Below are 6780 nucleotides of genomic sequence, written 5' to 3'. Positions count from 1 at the left end.
TCTTGGCTGCCTCCGTCCCCAGATCTGGAGGCCCCCGGGCAGCACAGGGAGATCTGAAGTGGCTGGGTAGGAAGGACCACGGCAGGCTCTCCGGCATCAGTCTCATTCGTTTGGGACTGAGCCCTGGCTGTGTCCAGGGCCTGGTGCTACGCACCTGAGGCATGACACCCTTGCTCGTTCAAGGGGTTGATAGTCTAGGCAGGGAGCAGGGGAGAGATGAGAAGTAATCACACATGGGAACATGCTCACTGGCGTGACAGCACCTACTGCAGAACTTAAAGAACAGGGAGCTAAGGAGGGTGAGGTCTTTCTCTCCCCACAGCTGATGTCCTTTCCGCCCTCCAGACCACACAGGTGCTGCCCCTCTGTAGTGTGTGTACCCCTCTCACCCTAGAACCCCAGCCGCTCCTCCTACTGAGCCCAGACCCACACACCCATGCTCACTGCCCCTTCTACCCTCCAACATTGTTGGGGTCAGGGGGAAAGGTGCTGGGGCACCCAAGCTTTATTTCTCCGCCTCCTTCACTTTCTCTTAGTTCCTTCCCTCTCTCCTTTCCTTGCCTGCCTATACTCAATTCTCTCTCTTTTCAGCAGAAATATAATGTTCGGCTGCTTTACACCCACTCTCTGAATGCTGCCAGTGAATAATGACTAAGGTGGTGGGTGGAAGTACAGCAAGTTGAGACCAATTTAGCAGTCCAGGGTGCCAGGAGGAGGCTGACTGAGCAGCAAATGGCTTTGCCACAGCAAGGAGAGTGCAGCTGCCCCGGAGTCAGCAGGCCAGCCAGCCTCCTGCACAGCCCTGGGGCCCAGCAGGCACTGCCTCAGCCACCCACAGTCTGTGCCCAGGGTTGGAGCCATGCATGGGGCTGGGTTTGTCCTTAGGCATGATTGGATTTCCAGAGCTATACCCATCCCACCCCGATTTTAGCTCTGCTTCTGACCCCCTTGAGGGGCTGTTTCCTTGTCCATCCCCTGGGCTGGGAGTTTCACCTAGACCTTTCCCTCTGCTTCTGAAGGATGCTCTGGTCTGGGGGCATCGGCAGCTCTAAAGGGCTGATGGCAGCCAGGCTGACTGCTCTGGGCAGGGCAGAAATGGAGGTCCTGGGGCGTCAGGGAGGTGGGCTGCCGGAGTACACTTCACATCATTCCTCAGAGAGGCCAACCAAGATGTGACTGCGAGTGTGGGTACCACAGGAGAGTGTGTCTCAGAGGGAGAAATGACAAGACTGGATAAATGAATGAGTGTGTGTGAGAGAGTGTGTGTGTCTGCTGGCTGCCATCCTGAAAGCAGTCATCTTCTCCCACAGTGACTCACTGACATGGAAGCAAATCTATGGGTGATCTGGGTACAGTAGCTCTTTACTGCCTTTGTTCCAGGTTCTGGATATAACCCACATCATCTGTTCAAATACCAATTTGGCCTGTCACTTAGTAAGAAAAATCACCTTTCTGCTGGATTGATTAGAACAATTAATGAGCGCGTCACACACACACACACACACACACACACACACACACACACACACACACACAGTTTGTCCTCTGTCTCTTCCATCTCCCTCCAAACCCACCGCACCCTTTTCCCATCCATGCTCCATATGAATCTCTCTGAAATCTCTCCTTATTGGAGGCAGCCTCCGTGTGCGATCACCTCCCCAGCCTGGTTTCCACACTCTGCTCACATTGCCGGGGGAGACTGCCAGCCCGTTTTACTTTGGAACTTGGTTAATGCCCATGGTGGAAACACCGACAAAGATGATGGAGTCAAGTTTGGTATTCCAATGAAGTCATGAATTCAGATTCTGTGAAGGCAAAAGTTCTGTAATTTTACTGTGGAGGGAATGAAACCTTTCGAATTGGCCAGCTATAAAGAAAGAACTGGTATGAGATAAAAGTTCATTTCTTAAAGTAAATCTCAAGTAGACATTCTATTATGCTAAATACTTCCTAGTTTATTGTTTATTGATTCAACATACATGTATGACAAGTGCTTAGGGAGATGGGGGGCTTAAAAAAAGTGAAGGAAACTCTGATTCCCATCACACTTGTAATTATAATGATTATGAAAGTAACTGAGTTCTCATGATTTTAAAAATATACTTTTTGCCCAGCTGGCATGGTTGAGCATTGACCTAAGAACCAAGAGGTCACAGTTTGATTCCCAGTCAGGGCACATGCCTGAATTGCGGGCTTGATCCCCAGTGTGGGGCACACAGGAGGCAGCTGATTAATGATTCTCTCTCATCGTTGATGTTTCTATCTCTCTCTCCCTCTCCCTTCCAATCTGAAACCAATAAAAATATATTTAAAAAATATCCCCCTCGCCCCCCGAAGATTAAACATTTGTCAACAATGCAGGGAGTCTAAATCTGTCTAATTAGTGAGGCCTGATGATGGGCGGCCATAGCCCGGATTGGCAGTCAGGATGGCTGGGTTCAAATCCCAGCGTTCCACTTAAAATCTTGGGTAAACTCTTTTACCTCTGACGAGCTCACTCAGTTTTCTCATCTGTCACATTGTAGAAGCACTCTTCCTACAGAGTCCTTAATAACAACGTCCCTTTTAAGGTGTAAAGTCCCGGACAGATGAAAGGGGCGATTAGAATCATTATTGCAGGAAGCCCAGGAATGGCGTCCACCGTCTCACCGTCTGGTGGAAGTCGATGTCTGGCAGGAAGCAGGAGAGTGAGAGAAGCAGGATGGAGATCGCAGACACAGAGGCAGCCGTGCCAAGGGCAGCTCGCCCGAAGCCCAACTCAACTGCTCGACTGCCACACATCCCCACGCACGGCTCTAAATCGTTGGAGGAGGAAGCCCAGGCCAGTCTGCACACTCGTTTGGCTGCAGGCAGTTATAAGAGGTGAGCCCTCCCACCCTTCATTCCCAGCTCTGTCTGGGCAGGGTGGCTGGCTGAGCGGGGGAAGGAGGTAACAGGGTACCCCCAGAGCTCCCCCTGGAAGACAAAGCCCCGTCCCCTCAGCTCTCAGCTTGCATCCTGGAGCTGTGACCTGGCTGCTCTAAGGTCTCCTCTCTCCTACCATCTTCTTGAGGGTCAGTCCACCACCACCTCCTTCCTGTCATCTTTGAGCTCACCTCCCTCATGCTGAGCAGCTGCTGTGCTTAAAGTTAGTATAATCCAGGTGTCATTGCTTCATGTGTGCTGCTCCCCCTTCCCAATCCTCATCACAAAATTTAATCTCAAACCATTATTTAGGCATTTTTTAAGATAGCCCATCAACCTGGCACCTTGCATGGATAAGACCTTTAATAAACAGTGAAATGCAGAGTTTTTCAAACTCGAGTCGTGATCTTTGAAAGGAAAACTGAAGTCCTCACAATCCCTGAGAAGGCATGGGGCAACCCTGAAAGGAGAAATAATGGGGTGGTCCAAAGAGCATGGGAAGGGAGTCACCAGACTGTGACTGTGTGACCTTGGGCAAATCATGGCCAGATCACCTCCCCAAACATGGTAGCAATTCACACTCCCAGCAGCAGAGTCCGAGTGTCCAATTTAGATCAGTGGCTTTCGAACGCAGCAACACAAAGACCTATTCAAAAGGAAATTCAAAGACCAGCCGTGTAAATTGCCTAAAGATTCCCCAGGCCTTTGGACACTTCTTTGCTGGCAAAGTCCCAGAAACACCTCATCATCGCCCTGGAACCACTGCCCCCCTGGGGTTCCAAGTCTAGATCACACAGAGTGCCTCCCTTCATCATTGTACTTGTCGGTTGACTGGGCTGGAAATTGAGTGGATTGGCAGATAGAGTGGGTGGGTGGGGGCTAGGCTTTCCTTAGACTCCCAAACTATTGGAGGCAGGAGCTGGGATGGAGAAGCCCTGACTAGGCAAAGCCTCTGAAGGAACTGGCCCAAAGCAGAGGCTGGAGTATCAGAGGCCAGCCAGCCAGTGTGCCCCCAGCACAAATCTGCTATTGGGAAAAGTGCCCCCTGATAAGGGTCTCTCGCAGCTCTTTTCCCTCCCATCACTCCATTAAACAAGCATTGACTACGGGCCTATGCAGAGTTGCCAGACACTAAACTTTGCGCTGGGAATTCATCACACAACCTCTGCCTCTAAGAATGTTGCTGGCTCTTGAGGAGCCAGTGGGTACAGGTGGGATAGCCTGGAATGACGGCAGGAACTCAGGAAGGCCCGTGACCCAGACTTAAGGAAAGGAGAGGGGGCGGTTTCTTGGAGGAGTTGATCCACATGGTCAAAACCAGAAGTGCAAGCGGGAGCTAGCTAGGTGGCGGGACTGGGCAAGAACATTTTACAGGGAAGAAACAAGTATTTCTACGTTCAAAGGTAGCAGGACAAAGTGGAAGCGCCAGGGGCAGAGCTGAGTTCAAATCCTCGCTCCCTCCTCCATTTGCTATCTCCTCCTCTGATCATCACACATACCCTGCAGGGCTGCGCTGAGAATTAGATGAGATAATGGATAAAAAACACTGGGCACAGTGCACGCAGTGGATGTTATTAGATGTGAACTATTACCCATTACGCTCATCTCTAAGCTGCTTAATGACAGGTTTGCCATCATTACTTTACTCATCTTTGAAGCCTCACTGCCTGGCCCAGAGCCTTGCATTCTGTTGGCACCCAATGAATATTTATTAAGTGAATGTGGAATGCGTGTAAAAGTATATACGTAAATTTGGGGAATGAGAAGGCCATATTTTATGGCTAAAGCCCATCTACCTCTTGGTCTATACAGGCAGATGCCTGGCTTCTCAAAACTGCCTGGCAAATCCTCCCCTGACCCATGCCCAATGCACAGGCTCTCCCAACACCCACACTACATAGCAGCGCACCTTGGTGGCAGCTACCCTGCCGCAGGTCCACTGAGGCATCCGCACAGACACACGTGCACACGCTGAACGGCTGAAACAGGTTCTACCTCGCGAAGCACACAGGCTGCCATACATGTTCAATAACAAACGTCCTCCCTCTTGCTCGCCCACACCTTCGAGAGATACCCTTCTCTCTCCACCTGAGTTTCTTCTCACAGCGAGTCCAGTGAGTCCCCCATCACATCCATCCAGCTGAGACCTGGTACTTGAACTCCCAGTTGCTAAGTCTAACTTTGCTCCATTAGCTGTGGACCTCAGGGAAAGCCCTGCCCCGCTGGTGCCTCAGTTTCTTCACTGGTAAACACAGAGAGTTAACCATGCCTCATGCCCACCTGGTAGTTATGCTGTGAGGATAATGGAGATGACAAAGCAGATAATATCAGTGAGATGCAGAAAGCGCCTCAGAAGAAAGGCGCTGGATAAATAGAAGGTGCAGACACCACGCCTGGTTAGCGTATATGCCTCTGCCCACACACTTGGCTCTTTTCCACCCTGGAGCACAGACACCCTTCCCCCTGCGAACTTCGTCTCTAATACCCACTTTCACGTGCATACACATACATGCTCCCAGCCCCGCAGTTCCCCCAGCATGCCCACAGCAAATTGTTTTTGAACTTAGAGGAAGCTCAGGTTACAAACACCCTTGCTCCCACAGACGGTTCTCAAGGGTCTCTCGAGAACTGCCAAGCAGATAGCTCATCTCTCCATCCGTGGCTGGGCTCCTCTGCTCCCACGATTATAATTAGGCTGCACTTCCAGCAGAGCAGGAGCCCCTTATCTGGTGCAGCTCCTGCCAAGAGCTCCCCAGAACTCAGAGCCTCCTCATTCATTTGCCAGCACCCAAGACCAGTGTGGATGGAATGAAGAGGAAGGATGTGGGGGCTTCAGATGCTCAGGTCCCTCCCTTGTTCCTGGGAAAGGGAGGGCTCTGGAACTAACAAGGCTGGGACACTCTCCTAAGGCTGACACACTCGTGGGCGAGCAGCACACTCATTTGCTCCACGGTTCAATCCTTCCCACTTGGAGCAGGAAAGAGAAAGATCACCTGGCTCTTGTTTCGGTGCCTTAAGCATGTGGAAGGGTGTGTGTGTGTGTGTGTGTGTGTGTGTGTGTGTGTGTGTGTGTAGGAGTGCAGAGAGTGGGGGGCTGGCTGCCTGTGGTGGGTGAGAGAAGTAAGTGAATGTAGTGTGTGTGTGTTTGTGTGTGTGTGTGTGTGTTGTGTGCATGTTCAGGGCTGATCCTGGTGACTTGCAGTACCAGGGGGTCACTTAAAACCTGGGGTCATCACCCCCCTCTCTATCTACCTCATCCCCTCTGACATACTCCTCCAGGGAAATACTCCAAACCTCTAACTGCATCAGTGTCCCTGCCCCTGATGCCGACACAGCCCATCACCAAAGTTCAGAAGGCCAAGTTCAGGGGCCAGGCTTCAGCTGTCAAACCCTCTGTCTGGGGCCAGGGCCCCTCCAGCCTCACCATCACCTCTGGCTTCCTCATCTCGACACCAGTGTCACCCAACACTTATGTCTATCAGATTCGGGGCTGGGAGTAGATACACCCCGTCTGCGGGAGACAGAGATGAAGGCAGAAGGACAGACGTACCATTCTCTCCTCGGGCTGGGACCAGCCAGCAGACCCACCCTGGCGGAGGCGAGACCCTGACAGTTACGCACTGAGACAAAGACACCTAGACAGACCTGGCGCAGACAGACAAAGACCGACGGACTCGCGGACGCGCTGCACCCCTCGGGGAGCGCGGTGTCCCCGGACCCTGGGCGTCCTCCGTGGCAAGAGACCCTTACGGAAGGGAGCGAGACCCCGCGTTCACCGCTCCTTACCTGCCCCCGCGCCTCGGGCTGACTTGAGAATTATCTTTCAGGGCTTCTGCAGTTTGTTTTCGTCCCTCTTTCCTCAGGGGTGCGGGGTGG

At 52.1% G+C, this 6780-nt stretch overlaps 1 protein-coding gene across 1 annotated transcript in view; it reads right to left on the bottom strand.

The window, feature by feature from the left end:
• The window catches only part of LZTS1 (leucine zipper, putative tumor suppressor 1), a 51877-nt gene extending 45103 nt beyond the window's left edge, over nt 1-6774 (bottom strand). The window contains exon 1 of the mRNA XM_006778303.2: nt 6691-6774. The gene's annotated coding sequence lies outside the window, so the exon portion shown is untranslated. The remainder of the gene's footprint in view (nt 1-6690) is intronic.
• Between the last annotated feature and the right edge of the window lie 6 nt (nt 6775-6780).

Source organism: Myotis davidii, unplaced genomic scaffold (genome assembly GCF_000327345.1).
Source record: "Myotis davidii unplaced genomic scaffold, ASM32734v1 scaffold448, whole genome shotgun sequence".
Lineage (NCBI taxonomy): Eukaryota > Metazoa > Chordata > Mammalia > Chiroptera > Vespertilionidae > Myotis > Myotis davidii.
The sequence above is the reverse complement of the archived record's forward strand: the minus strand, read 5'-3'. Positions and strand labels throughout refer to the sequence as shown.